The sequence below is a fragment of the Sus scrofa genome, chromosome 8 (genome assembly GCF_000003025.6).
Source record: "Sus scrofa isolate TJ Tabasco breed Duroc chromosome 8, Sscrofa11.1, whole genome shotgun sequence".
In the NCBI taxonomy this organism is placed as follows: domain Eukaryota; kingdom Metazoa; phylum Chordata; class Mammalia; order Artiodactyla; family Suidae; genus Sus; species Sus scrofa.
Window position 1 is genome coordinate 123612917 of NC_010450.4, and position 15869 is coordinate 123628785.

General features: G+C 37.6%; 1 long non-coding RNA gene across 1 annotated transcript in view; it reads left to right on the top strand.

Annotated features, from left to right (window-relative positions):
- LOC110262188 overlaps positions 1-15869 on the top strand; it is a 493294-nt gene that overhangs the window by 407522 nt on the left and 69903 nt on the right. The window lies entirely within an intron of this gene.

The following is a 15869-nucleotide window of genomic DNA, read 5'->3' on the forward strand; positions in this document are numbered from 1 at the left end:
CAAATCTGACTAGCATCCATGAGGATGCAGATTTGAGTCCTGGCCTCACTCAGTGTAAGGATCTGGCATTGCCATGAGCTGTGGTGTAGGTCACAGATGTGGCTTGGATCCTGCATTGCTGTGGCTGTGCCACAGCTCTGATTAGACCTCTAGCCTGGGAGCCTCCATATGCCACAAGTATGGCCAAAAAAAAAAAAAAAGACTAAATAAATAAATAAACAAAACAAGATAAGTTTCTGATATTTTCAGCATTTTCAACCAAAATGACCTAACTGGTATAGTTGTTGAAATAGAAGAGAGGTGAAATTGACTCGAAATATTAGAAAACCAGTAAGGAAAGCCATAGAGAGGGATGGTATTTGTGAGTTCTTGGATTTTTTTCTATTGTGCATGGATTTATGTGGGATTTAGGGAGAATGGTGGAGAATCCAAAACATCTAATATTTATTGGTTATTTTGTTTGAACATAGGTGAAATACCTGTATTATAGCTCTATTATTTCTTCTTATAACACCAATGCTCCATTCTCACATCATGGTGTTACTCATAAATCCCTTCTACCAATTCTGTAATAAACCGGGTCAGATTCTCCCAGTAACCAATACTAAATTAGACAGCTGTGAAAGCTCTATTAAAATTTTAACTCAAAACATAAACATCATTTTCAGAAGTTGCTTAATTATTATGCAAACACTGGAGAAATCTTACTCAACATATCTGAAATAATTGGTGCCATATATTAAGTGTTAGCTGAGTGCAACTTTCAAAAAAAAACCACATTACTAAGTTGTCATGCATCAAGGCAGAATTATGTTTCCTATTAGCTGAGGTGCAGGGTACAATTATTCCAAACACAGAATCGACATCTTCAGTAAAAGTAGACAAAGGAGTATGCATACATTGAGTTGAACTAAACATAAGCCTGCATCAAAAAATGACAGGCATTTATTAGTGATCCAATACAGAATGTCTTATGAACATTTCTGAAGAAGCATAAAACTTTCAGTGTGTAAGAAAGACATTTACCTAGAGGACTTAGTGTAAATTGGTCCTTAAGAAGAATGGTATGATGCCTCAAGTTACCTTTGACATATTTGAAATATAAAAGCTGTTATTTTCCCTAATTATTTCATTTTAAATGATCCTTTTCATACAAGTGTTATTTTCAAAGTGTAGTTCACAGATTCCTGGGAATTCCTGAGACATTTCAAGTGTCTGTGAGGTCAAAGATATTTTCATAATAATGCCAAGATGTTATTTGTCTTTTTGACTGTGTTGGCTTTGCGCTGATGGCAAAAGGCAATGGTGGGTAAAACGGGTTGGTTCCTGAGCTTGAATGAAGGTAATGGTACCAAACCACCTAGTCTAAGTCATTACATCCTCCATATACTTAAAGGGGTTAAAAAAAATCCATCTGCAATCTTGCGTAACTTATTTTTTAAGTGGACTAAGTATTTAATGTATTCATCCCCTTTCAATTTATGCAATTGTGGTAAAGAATGAGAGGCTCTCTCATTCATATGCTATTGTACTAGGGCAGAGTTCTTTAAAAAAATGAAAAAGTCAGAATTTTGTGCAATGTGATGAAAAAATGTTCTATGGACATTTGTTTCAGAAGATAGAGGAAGTGAGTTTCTCAACTCCAGAGGTAGCCTAGGATGCAACTGGTGATAGCTTGGAGAGATTCCCCAGATTCCGTGGTAGAAAGGAAATCACAGTCTACCTGAACTGGGAGCAGGTAACCTTTGCAGTCACTTCCACATTGAATTTCATAGCAACTTGCTGTCTCCATGTTCTGCACATTTGATCATACGCTTAACTGAGTAGAAGCTAAGATTCTCAGAAATGATCAAAAATTTGGGTAGACACTACAAAAGTAAACAGGTGTAAGGGAGTTCCCTTGTGGCATAGTGGGTTAAGGATCCAGTGTTGCTGCAGCTGTGCAGTCCACAACTATGGCACAGGTTCCATCCCTGGCCCAGGGGTGGCCAAATAAATAAAGGAATGAATAGGTGAAAAAGACAGAAAAGGCAAGGAAAAGAGAAAGGGGAAAAAAGAAAAAACAAAGTTTATTTGCTCTAAGCATCAGGACTTGTGTTTATGCCCACATGAGGTCCACATTCTATGTGTGGTTAAATCCGCCAAACTCCCCAGCTGTCTTGAAGGAGATGGTGTGGGAGCTATTCAGGATGTCCTCCTGGAAGCTGACCGTAGTGTACGCCCATACCACCCTGAAGGTGCCAGATCTCATCTGAAGGCTGACCATCAGTCAATCACAGCTGTATGAGGTCTAAAATCTATATTCTGATTGAGGTAAAAGAATTTCTAAGCACAAGGTTTGGTCTCCTACTACTTATTCTCTGAATAGTCAGCTGTGACCCACCTAGTTTAGATCACCTGTGTGAAGCTGGCCTTCAGTTTCTCCCTTGTCTTCTGATCTCTCATCTCATACCAATGCCTTGGTTGTTCTTAGATTAAGCACACTCTTCATAGGTTATCATTTCTATCCTGCGGAAGTGGTGAAGCGTCCTGGTGGAGTTGTCTTCCATCACCATTCTCCCCATCCAGCATCGGGAGTTTTTGAGACCTCTGTTTCCTTTTATATTCCAAACTATTCCCATTGTGCAGCATGTGGTGATCCAGTGCTCTGCCCACTTCTAGTCAAATGCCTTCCCAGAAGTCTTTACCTGAAAGAAAAATCCCATAGTCTGTAACTTGGCCGGTTGTGTCTCAGGTACCTGCTATTCAGTTCCTGGCCATGCCCTGTACAGGCCATAGATGGCTCACACGGCCTGGTCTTCATTGCATTGCAAGAGGAGATACAAATGACCCTTCAGGACAGGGTCCCCATTTTCCTAGATGATTTGAAGGGTCTCCTGTAGAATTCCTCATCTGGCTTCTGCCCAGCACTCTCCTGGAACTTGTTCTCGCCAAGGCTGCTCTTGTCTTCTCTTCTGATAAGGCAGGCAATCCCTGCCCAATCCTTTACTGACTTGGGAGCACTGAAGAGCATTGACCACGTTAGTGGGGCCCTTTCATCCCTCTGATCCTCCTCCTCAGGCTCCTCCACAGGCACTTCTTCCATACTTAACTGCCTTGTTCCTTGCGTTTTCACCTCGTCCCTATGTTCCTGCTGCTCCACACCCTTGTCTGCTTGATCACTTTCCCGCTTAGGACTTGCATTCACCAGATCTGCAGATAGAAGCCTGACCTCCTGCTTGTTCTTCTCTTTCAGATCTGCACTGTACCTCCCCAAGATCTCATATAAGCATGTTAAATTAATCTTAACTAAAAATGAACTTGATGTGGCTCGGGACACACTACCTCAAAATATGGTACCTTAGCATAGTGCATATTTTAAGCCGAGGGAGTCTGAGGAAACAGCAGAAGCAGGAGCACCCCTCTGACGTCCTCCCCCACTATGACTTGTTCCCTGCTTTGCCCTTCTTCCTTGAAACAGTCCATAAAACCCTCATGTGATAGGTGCCCTCCCTTATCTCTGAAGACAGAGGAATACCAAGAGAATTCTGATAAGTAGGGCCTTGCAAAATGCCCCCCCCCAGTACTTACCTCATTTCATGTTCCTTCCCAGCTGTCCACTCCTCACCAAACCATCATAAAACTACACAGATCTACCAGTTTCCCTGTGTCTTCATATCCTAGTGCAGGCTCTCACGGCTCACAACTTGGTAATCTGTCATCAGTTTAATTTTTAGGGCCCAGCCAGGGATCGTGACAGGGTTGAGGACATTTTCTCCTCTACAACCGTGTCATCACGTCCCACCTTCATTTTGAGAATATTGATAGATATTGTCCCCATTAAAAACAGCACCTTGGTGTCCTGAATAATCTTTAAGAATGTAAAGTCCTAAGAAAACCAAAAGTTTCAAAACTATTTTCTTATAATGTATATAAGACATAATAGAGTGCTGAATAAATATTTGCTACTTCTTATTAATTGATCAATTGTGATATCATCAATTTATGCTTCTCTGAGATCAAATTCCATATAATGCTTTAGTTATGTGACTGAATTTTTCTTAATCTTATTTTCTGGTCTTAAAGATAAAATAATGTTTTTGAAACATTTTTCTGCATTTCATCTTCCACTGTCAAAGCTATGAATCTCTAACCCACAAATTCTACCTCAAGGGTTTTAAGAGAAAAACTGAGCAAATGCATCAAAGATATATATTGACAAGTCTTCACTGCAGTGTTTTATTGTACCAAAAACATAGAAAAAATAAGTCCTGACCTACAGTGAATTAGTTAAATAAAGTATGGTAGATCCATACGCAAGTCTTACAGAGTCACCAAAGAATAACATGATTTTAGTTTTCTTGAAGTAGGTGTTTATGACCTATAATCTGAAAAGCAGGTATCAAGATAATAAGAACTTAGGATAGCACCTTCTTTACCTCCCACTCCAAGGTTTAGCAATTGTAGGTAAATGTAAAACCAGAAATTTAAAAAGATAGAGCTGAACTCAAAAGCAGGGAAATACTTCTGTGTAACAAAGCATAAATGTTAAATAGCGAGCCAGCTTGAAGCTGTGTGTTTACTGGGTCCTCGTTCACCTTGAGGTAAAGGAACTAGAAATGCCTCCTGCTGTATACCATAACCAAAGCAAGGTTTAGTGTTTGAAACCAGGATCTAAGTGAGCTTCTGCCACCTATAGAAAGAGTCTGGACAAAACAAAGAAAGAGAGCAAAGCATCTTCCAACAGCTGCCTGGGGTCTCAGGTTAAATGAAACTACACATGTCGGGAGCAAGACGACAGAAAGGGTAGAGTTGAGCGAATTGAGCCAATTCTTTTAGTAGGTGACTGGATTCTCTGATATCATCTCTGAGGAGAAATGTAAAATCTGATTATTCTATTTTCATTTTTTAATTTAAGTATAGTCGACTTAACAATGTTTTCATTATAAAATGTGATTCTTGGCTGACAACCCTGAAAGGTAGAAATGGAAGTAACTGCAGAACAGACAAACAGGACTGAATCTAGAGAGAATGGCAGACTAGGGAGAGTCAGGTGGGAGGGGAGACCTGAGGAGAGGGTGGAAGCAGATGGCAGAGAGGGGGAGATAAAAGAGACACAAAGAATGCTTCCCAGTCAGGAATCATCACTTAATGAAAATAAGCAAAGAAAAAGCAAAGAAATACAGGCAGAGACAATAACGATAATAATTGAAAGATAAATGCATTGGGATGAATAAAAATTCCTTAAAATACAAAATAAAAGACTAGGAAATGTATAGGGTTGAGATCCTAAAAGAAATAAGTGTTAAGAAACTGGTAGTTTTATAATCTTAATTGGGTGTGTAAATATATACAATAACCTGGTTTTTAGTTTTGTATTATCTAAGAAATTCACTTCATCTTTCACAAGTGCACATCTAGGTGTATGCCGAACATTTACAAGAGAAAATTTTGCACATATATATCATATACAAGATGATCTATGTTATTATTTATTAAATACACACAGACAATAATAACAAAAAAGAATCTAAGTGATCCTGGGAGAACAATGAAAGGAGTGATGCTATATGTATACAGTGGAGCACAATGGAAAGTAAATTAAATCTCCTAGGTATTACATAAACTAAAAGGAATAAATCCAAAAACAGAATTCTAGAAGACAAAAAGCAAGTTGCATAATGATACCTCCAATATGAAACCACTTGTGTAAAGCTTATGCATATGCAAAACGATACTACATTTCTTTTGTAGACACATGTTACTTAGTAAACATGGACAAGAAAGGTAGATACCATCTTTAGAATGGTAATTAACATTGGTAAGGAAAGGAGAGACCTACAGATAAAGAAGGACTTTATAAACAAAAGTTTCAATTATGTCTATTTTAGATATTTGCTTTTTAAAAAATCTGAAGGTAATGGGCAAAATGTTACAGATATGTTTAAACATATCTTTCTGAATATGTGAAATATTTCACCATAACTTTTTAAAATTATGCTTAATATAATTCCATTTCAGTGTAGTTCGATAGATATTTGTCTTTATTTGCTGTTGTTTCAATGAGGGATATACATTAGTTGACTAATAAAAATAGCATAAAAATAACTGTAGTTGTTTAAATGTATTACATTATATTCAGAGTTATATAAAAGTTGCCAGCCATATGACATGTATGGTGAAATAATAAAAATATATAATCTTTAAATTAATTTCAATGATTATTTCTTGGTTGAAAGAATGTAAGTGGGATTTTTATCAATTTTGCCCAACTCGTATTTTGTCAAAGCCATAAAAGAAAATTTTAAAAATTGATATATAAACCCTCAGTAAATATCTTAATGCACTTGTAATTGAAAAAATATATAACATCATTAAACTTAAAGGTCCAAAATTATATTCTTAAATTTTTCTTTCAAATTGAGTGGTAGGAATAGCATAATATCTGCTGTGTTATGAATACATTATTTACTTTGAATAAATTTACTTTATACCAAATTTTACTAAAACATATGAAGTCCATTTAGGAGAAATAATTTTACTCATCAATTGTAAACATTAACTAATGGCAAGCTGTCACTTTAAAGATTGCTTTGGGATTGCAAATATAAACAGGATGTAATTTTTTAAATTTACAATCAGTTTTCCTGCCTCAAAGATTAATATAATGCTATGACATATATTTTTTATTATCAGAAGATTTTATGTGTTCAGAAAATCATCCCTTCTTCACTTTTATAAAAATTTATAGTAGTCTACATTCCATCTTCCCACATTAAAGCAGCCAGCCCTAGAGATCATACAGTTTGACTTTACAAGCATAGCCAACACAAAAAAAAAAAAACGATGAAAATGATTTCTAACATCTGCTTACATTCTGAACAAATCCCGAAAAATTGTCGAAAGGACCAAGAGAAAGTAGGCATAATTCATAGGTTAGGCTCATTTATTAGGTCCACTCTACTATTTGGTAAAACAACACGCTGGACTAGAACAAGTAATAACACTCATCATCTGAATTAATCCATCAGTGTTGTGTTTAGACTTGTCATTATCTAGGAAATGCTCTTCCTATCTAAAAGCAAATAAACAAACAAAAATTCAAAAGGAACGGAATGAAGAAGTGACTTGGGCTGGGCTTCCAGTAAAGTGATTCTAAGGTAGGGAGTGGCCTCCAAGTTTAAGCAGTAGTACTCAAGAGAGATGTGCCTCAAGGGACAAGATAGAGGAAAAGGAAGAACAGATCCACAGTATGGTTTCAAGTGAGGCTTCATCTGATTGCCTGCGGAGCACTGGTGCTAGAAGCCCTTCAGTTACTCCATATTGAAATGAATGGAAGATCCTTTATGTCCTTACAGCAGCCTGCTATGGACCAAGAGCCCTTGGTCTAGGAAGGCCAGAGACTGGGAGAGGTCCTGTCCTTATGCGAGGGCTTCTTAATTGCTGGATGATGTCTAGAGTAGCCCAGACAGGAGAATGGGAGGGGAACACTATGTATTTCTTACAGTAGTATCCACAAAGCAAAGTCTGAATGGATTTTTTGTTGTTGTTGTCTTTTTTTAAGGCCGCACCTGCTGCATATGGAGGCTCCCAGGCTAGGGGTCTAATCGGAGCTGTAACCACCAGCCTACACCACAGCCACAGCAACGCCTGATCCAAGCCATGTCTTCGACCTACAGCACAGCTCATGGCAACACCGGATCCTTAACCCACTGAGCGAGGCAGGGATGGAACCCACAACCTCATGGTTCCTAGTCAGATTTGTTTCCTCTGCGCCATGATGGGAAGTCCTGAATGGATTTATTAATTTTTAAATACACATTGCCTATTTTTATGTATATTTAAGATGCCTGAAATAAAACTCATATTCTTCACACAGTATTTTTTAAAGGTCAGAATCAAATTGGACAAGTAGCCAGCAGGAAAGGTGAGAGCTAAATTATGAAATATGAAGGCACTTTTGCTGCAACTTTAAATTTCCATTTGAAATTTATGGCTGCTGAAGCAAGAAGCAAACTGAAATAATATGGCTTCTCATCATCCTAAAAGAAAAGAATTAGCTTTCAGGAAAAATAAACATTTTTTGGTTATAACCTTAAAAATAATTTATCACATGTAAAAGATAATAAGTAACCATGTCTTTAAGATCTGCAAAAAATGCAGAAAGTGTCATCATTCAGCTTTATATTGGTAATATTGGAATGCTGAGGAGAAAATCAATTGCAAGAAATCATTGCTAAAGAGGAGTAAGCCCAAGTGCATTGCTTTCTAAGTGCTGTAACTTGAACCCACCCAGAGAGATGAATCAGCACCCTGTCTTTTAGACTGGTATTGATGAGAACCCTTTGTCTGGAGCTAAATAATAGTCATTGCAAGATTGAGCTCTCAGGCAATTACCTGGCAGGCACATATCTATGTTGAGGACTGAAAAGATACCAGATGGTCTGGCAGCAAGGTTAGGCTCTGTTATGGAAATTAAGGAGTTGAATTATGTTCTTACCCACTTGGAGGATCATCCCCTGTCCACCTGGAGGTAAACAGTGGGGGACCTGTGGATAGAATCAATGTTTAAAAGGAGCTTTTTCTCTCTCCATCTGAAGACATTTCTCTCTTTTATTTTAAAAGCCATCTTAGCTAGACTGGTACTGGCTGCCCAGAAGTCTAATTTGAGAAGAATTTTGAGGTAGTCTCAGTCTTCTGTGCAAAATTGTCACGATTTGTTAGTAAAATCTGCCATGGCCAAGGGAGCAAGCATGCTCTGTATCTGCTAACCAGGATTTGCTCCCACAGAGATCTGCACTGTGCAGCTTGGGAAGGCTCTGACTGAGGTCACATTTGAAAGAGGTGAAATCTCCATTGGCTTCTCAGAACATATGATGATGGGTCACCCTCACTCCTTTTGAGCTTATGAGCTGCAAAATGTACCCCTTTGGGACTCTCGATGAATTATTTACTGTGGCTCATGTAGAGTAAGCGGATGCCAAAAGCAAATTTAGTTTTGCCTAGCTGCTACGGAATTGATAGTCTCTGGGAATTACATCCAACTTGTTTGGCTGCTTAAGAAGCATTCTGATTTCTGATAGTGCAACCATGTCATTTGGAAAGAAGAAATTGTCTTCCTTTCTGATTCCTAATGATAGAGAATGGAGTATATGGTTTCCATCAAATTATTTTAAAGTGTTAAGTGACCACTATATGTGCATATATATTAGGGAGGTTAAATACCTCCTCATTTTAGTCCATTATAAGTGTTTCATCTTATCAGTGAGGACTCTTCTAAATAGCCTCTTCCGCATTTAAAATATTAACTCCTCATCACTCCTACTCTGGCTTCCATACTCAGCTTCCCTACTTAATTTTTTCAAATAACACTAATCATCATTTTCAAGATACTGTATAACTTGCACATCTATCATGTCAATTGATTTTTATCTCCCCATGAGAATATATACTCAGTCAGGGCAGGGATTTCAGCCTACTTTATTCACTTTTTTACCCTAAGGTCTAGAACAGTAGCATGAAAGCACTAGCGAGTCAATAATTAACTAGCTATTGACTAAATTAATGAAAACACCCACCAATAGATGGTGCCTGTCCATTCTGAGTCTATAACTACATTGATTTATATTGATCTAAAAAATTTAAAAAAAAATCAGATTTCCCTGGTGTTTGAGTGGGTTATTGTCACCCCCTTTGGTTACAGCTGTGGCCCAGGGACCTTCCCGCATGCCCCAGGCAAGGAAATCACATGGCTTGGCCCAGACATAGTTCCTATTCATAGGAAATGTGTGGAGGCAAAAGATAGGTCAGTACACATTCCTATGAAAGTGTTGGGTTGTTCTTAACTGCTTTTGTAAAAAGAAATAGAGTCCTTGAGATCATTCATTCTGTACAATATTACAAGTCCATCTACCTGAAGTTTAATCCTGATGAATGTTTCTGAACTCCTCAAAACTCTTGAGAGATGATCAAAAGACACACTCTGGGCCTGGAATTCCTTACCCTCTCCTTCCCTGGCATCTGCTCCTGCTATCACATTTTATTTTACAGTTTACTACTCTACATTCTATCAATACTGTTTCTCATCTGCATTTCTGTACAGGTGACTATACTTAGAGTCCCTAGTACTCAAATACTATTAAATTTGAACTAAAGATTGACAGGATGTTGAGTTTATTCACACCATTTCATATTCTAGAAGAATTTTTGTTGGGGTCCATTTCTTAGAGGAACCAGAACTAGAGAAAATGACTTCATTAGCTATTGTGTGTTAAGCTTGACTGATTCCGCAGTAACTGTTACTACATGGTACAACTCTGTGATAATTGACACATCCTGAAAAAAACAGAAAACTGCATAAAATTCCTTGGTCAGGCCACTTAAACAAGAGTATGATGAGAAATTCACTTATTCCAGAGAAGTTAAAACTAATAAAAAAAATTACCTGTCAATTTGTTTATTGTTTGTCCCTCTATTCCTGAACAGTGGATTGTAAACTCTATAAGGAGCATCAGGATCTGTTTCCTTTGCTATTAGATACCCAACAACTAGCACAGTGCCTAGCTGAGGGTGCTTATTAAATATCTGTGAATATAGAATTAAGGCAGTGACTTTATAGGTCACTCGTCAATAATTTATCATGCATTCTTCCCAGGCTTTTAATAAAGGGATTTTAACATCTCTAGGTTATTAAAGCTCTCGTTAGACTTCTTAGTCTGCAGCACTTTGTCCATGTTATATATACAACTGTGGAAATACACTTGATGCACTGAAGCCCATGGCTTTTAGTTTCTAAATGCTCTCATATAGGATTGTGGAGGACTTATGACGGCAACAGGTGTCTGACTTTGGTCTTAAATGCTGCCATTATGGTTGCCTCTTTCTTTGCTTTTTGTCAAGTAGCTTAGGATAAAGAAAAGCAGTCAGATGTATTCAAGTTGGTGAGACTTGAGAGTCTGCTTGGGTCCTAATGACAAACCCTATTCTGGTCCTAGGATGGTTCTGGGCATGTTTAGAAATGCCCCATTTACACTGACATCCTTGCTGTCATTAAAGATAAAATATAAAAATGTACATTTATAGTCATTAGATAAATGTGCTGTACTTGTAAAATAAAAATTAAGCTATTGTCAACACTAAAAGAAAAACATTAAGAGAAGAAAGGTCAGAGAAGGCTACACAGGTAAAGTACTGAAAGCAGCTAGCAAAAGGACATCTGAAAAAGTGGTGATAATAATAATTGCAATTTAGAGTTTAAATATGCTAGGCACTTTTCTAAACACTTCACATGCATAAACTAATCCTATGGCATCTTTATACGGTACTTTGGATGGTAGCTAAAGAAGAAACGGAGACAGATGGTGGATAAATGATTTGCTCAAGATTGCACAGCCAGTACATGCTATAGCCTGCACTTGCACACAGGCAGACAGTACAAAACCTCTGCTTTAAGCATGGTAAATTGCAGAGTCCCGTAAACTGGCAGTCTTTGTTACAATAGAAGATTAATGTCCTTGTAGTGATCCATGTCCACATTCCTGACATTATCTGTTCCTATCTCTGTCTCCATAAATAGAGAGATCCATTAATTGATGTGTTATTTGTTGAAGTGTGGCTGAGTCCACTTACCTCAGAATCACCTGAGACTGGAGTTTCCTGAATCCCATTCTCAATCTACTGAATCAGAATGGATATAGGGGTGCGTCCATATATCTACGTATGTTGAAAAATTAATCTCCTTTCTTTATATAAAGGTCAAAGATAGGAAATTAAGTAATACGCATTTATTTATCCCTTTAATAAATAGTGAGTACCTACTGTATGCATTCACACTAGGTAAACAAACCATAAACAAAAGCCATGGGATGATTGACACAGAGCTCCAGAGAGTGATTATATCTGGTGGGGAACTAGGCATAAGGGAACATAAGAGAACACACAGAGGCTTCAGAGTAATGATCAGTTTCTTAGGCTAGGTTTGGATAATCAAGTATTTATTTCTTTTTTAAAATTAAAAGTTTATATATATATGTGTAGGTTAGGGTTAGGGTTTATTTGTTAGGGTTAGGGTTAGGGTTTATTTGTTAGGGTTAGGGTTTATTTGTTCATATATATATATGTATATATATATGAATAAACAAATTTTCTGAGAAATTTTTGTGTAGACTCAAGTTTGAGAGCTTCCGTTTCAGTTAATGCAGAGAAACTGCTCCTAGAGGAAAAGCTTATTTGTCTTGCCCTTATATAGGAAGTTAAGAAAAATTCTTGTATTTATTTCTGTTTCGACAATTATCATATTCCTTTGGCAACTACACACAAATATGTAGGCAATTTCAATCTGAAGTAATTTTTCCCTAAAAGAGCCCTGGATAAGGCTATGATAGTTCATTTATTCATTTGTTCAAAAAATATTAATAAAATGCTATACCATATTCCAGGCACTGCTCAAGGCAATGGAAACAGTATAACAAGAGAGGCAAGTCTTTGTGATAACTTTTAAGTCGTATTTTTTTTTTTTTTTTTTTTTTTTGTCTTTTTGCTATTTCTTGGGCCGCTCCCACAGCACATGGAGGTTCCCAGGCTAGGGGTCGAATCGGAGCTGTAGCCACTGGCCTACGCCAGAGCCACAGCAATGCAGGATCCAAGCTGCATCTGTAACCTACACCACAGCTCACGGCAACGCCGGATGTTAACCCACTGAGCAAGGGCAGGGACCGAACCCGCAACCTCATGGTTCCTAGTCAGATTCGTTAACCACTGCACCACGACGGGAACTCCTAAGTCATATTGATATACAATGCATGTGGACAAATTAAATATTTGTACAAAAAACATGAATGATCATAATATCCACATTGCTGAGACCAGCTCAGCAGGATGGGGCTGAAGAATGGGTGCTGGGAAACTTAAGGAAAAAAGCTAACATAAAACAAGACACAGAGACATTTATCTTAAGTAAAGGTGGGAACCAGGGGACTCAAGGTCTCAGGGACCAAGAGCCCTGCCTCAAGAAACCACACTGCTTTTATTGTGCTCTTTAGGATGACATCAAGTAAGGAGGGGGCTATGGGTGGAGGATATAGGGTTTTTTTTAATTATTTTATAAGTTCTTTTATTATTTTAAAAGTCACATAGCTGGTAGATGGTTAAGCTTTTACTCTGACCTTTAGGCATTTAACAATCATTAGCATTTGCGTTAGCTATCTATGCATAGCATTTCAGAGAATCCTCACTGTGCTTCTGCAAAGGGCATGCCTATTTGCAGCAACCTGGCGTGCCTAGGTTTGCACCTTGGTTCTCTTTGCTGATGCATATTCTGCTAACAACCACTCATAAACCACTTAGGGCCATGAGGTTCCTCTTTCTCTTATTCTTTAGAGGACATATCATATCATGCTTGTGCAAACAGCATGCCAATCTGCACAGGTCGGCGTGCCTAGACCAAAATGCATTATGTCCTCATTCAGCTGACCCTATGAATAACTTTTGCCTTTAGGTCTTTGTTCTTAAGCTTGAGTCATTTACCAGCACTGTGACTGTTTTTCAAGCAGGAAGACAGGAAGGACAAGATGGAGTTTTCAGCAAAGAGGCTAAGAAAATACTGTAGAAACAGGTCTCGTGACACCACATAAATATATAAGTTGTATATATTATTGTGCAGGCATTATTCTATACATTAAATTAGCTTATTTCTTGAAGTTATTATATTTCTTGTATAATCTTATTTGCACAGTGCAGTTCCTCCTATGATATCTTACATGTCACATTTTCTGAAGCCAATTCAGTCCTCATTTGAAGTGAGGCTTTATCTTAAGTGAAATATGGCTGCTGGAGTTACTGTCCTGGCTCAGCAGTTAACGAACCTGACCAGCATCCATGAGGACACAGGTTTGATCCCTGACCTGCTCAGTGGGTTAAGGATCCCTCATTGCCAAGAGCTGTGGTGTAGGTCACAGACGAGGCTTGGATCTGGTGTTGCTGTGGCTGTGGCTAGGCCAGCTGCTACAGCTCCGATTTGACCCCTAGTCTGGGAACCTCCATATGCTGCAGGTGCGGCCCTAAAGAGACAAAAAAGAAGAAGAAAAAAGAAAAGAAAAGAAAGAAAGAAATATGGCTGCTAGTTTACAGAATCATCACAGTACAGGACAGGAAACCAAGGAGACCTTCATTTCAAATAAACACACCACCCATTCACTGAAATGGGTGGTGTGTTACATGGAGCATCCTTTAATAGTGACATTTGTCTCCGTGCTGCCAAATGCAAATGACCGGAAGAAACAGCAATGATGTCCAAGGCCTATGCTGAGTAGATTTGGGACTTCTTATGCCAGTGCATTTAAAGTCTTCACTGGACTTGATATTAAATATATCTAAAACATTATCTCTTGAAAGAATCAAAACCGCCATAAAATACGTAGTAAAACATCTAAATAAGCAGAGGGAAAAGAAAGGAGAAAGATAAAATACATGTAAAAGTCCATTAAAATCAGTCAACTTAAGTATAAACTTTTATGACGTTGGATAGAAAATATGTGCCTTCTCAGACTTCTATGATTCTTCTTATGAGTAATTTGCTAAATGGGCTAAAACATTATTTTTCATGTACTGCGTATGCCTTCAGTATTCCCTGGCATTGGATTCTGCACACCTCCACTTGCTGGAAAATGAGAAAGTCTGCATTTCACATGTACAATGTAGAATTCCAACGTGGCATTTACTTATATATTGAGTGCATACACAATTATTCACAAAACTTGATAGCTTCTAAGATTAATACATAGAATCTTTTGTGAAAGAAATCGTTTGTGGGTGGAACTATATATAGAAAAAAACAGTTGACAATATTTAAATAACTTTAAATTTTTTGGAACTATTATTTTATTTAAGGCAATAAACATGTATATATAGGTACATGCTTACATGTAATCATTTATTCATTAGTTCTTCCAAAAAGTTCTGAAGCACTTAAAGAATGGAAAAGATACTATCATTTATAGTGATATTTGAAATTGAAGGAACTCATTTTAAATGAGTAAACAGATTTGATTTATCAAAAATTTAGGAATATTGCATGATTTAAAAAGTTACTGCTGACTACTTCCTAAACTATATGTATATATGTACTGTCCTGATCAGTTTCACATGTCACCTCATTTGATCATCACAGCAATTCTGTTTCATATTCTTGCTACATTAATTTATATATAAAGTAATTAAGGCTGAGAAAGAAAAGATAGAGAGTTACCTAATAAACAATTCCATATGTAAACACAAGACTGGTTCCTGGGGAGTTCCCGTCATGGCTCAATGTAAACAAATCTGACTAGGATCCATGAGGATGCAGGTTCAATCCCTGGCCTCACTCAGTGGGTTAAGGATCTGGTGTTAGCATGAACTGTGGTGTAGGTCGCAGAGACAGCTGGGATCTGGCGTTGCTGTGGCTCTGGTGTAGGCTGGCAGCTACAGCTCCAATTCAACCCCTAGCCTGGGAACCTCCATGTGCCATGGGTACGGCCCTGAAAAGACAAAAAAAAAAAAAGACTTTGGTTCCTAAGCAGTTAGATCTTGAGAGAAAATCAGCAGAAAAGTCTCATATGGTCTCATATACAAATTATTGAAAAAGGAAATTCGTTTTTCCCATAAAATGATTTGATTAATTATTATAATTAATATCAAATGACTACATTCACCATTCACCATTTGACATTCATGGAAGAATTATGCTCTACAGATTATAGATCATAGTATCTGGCAAAACATACCAGAGGCATATATAATTTGTCTTTTGTCCTTATAAGTTATTTAGAACTCTGGGATGAGAAAAGCATACTGTTGGATCAGAAGCAGGATAAAAGGAGAAAGCAATGTTCTCCCTGAGATCCTTTGATACA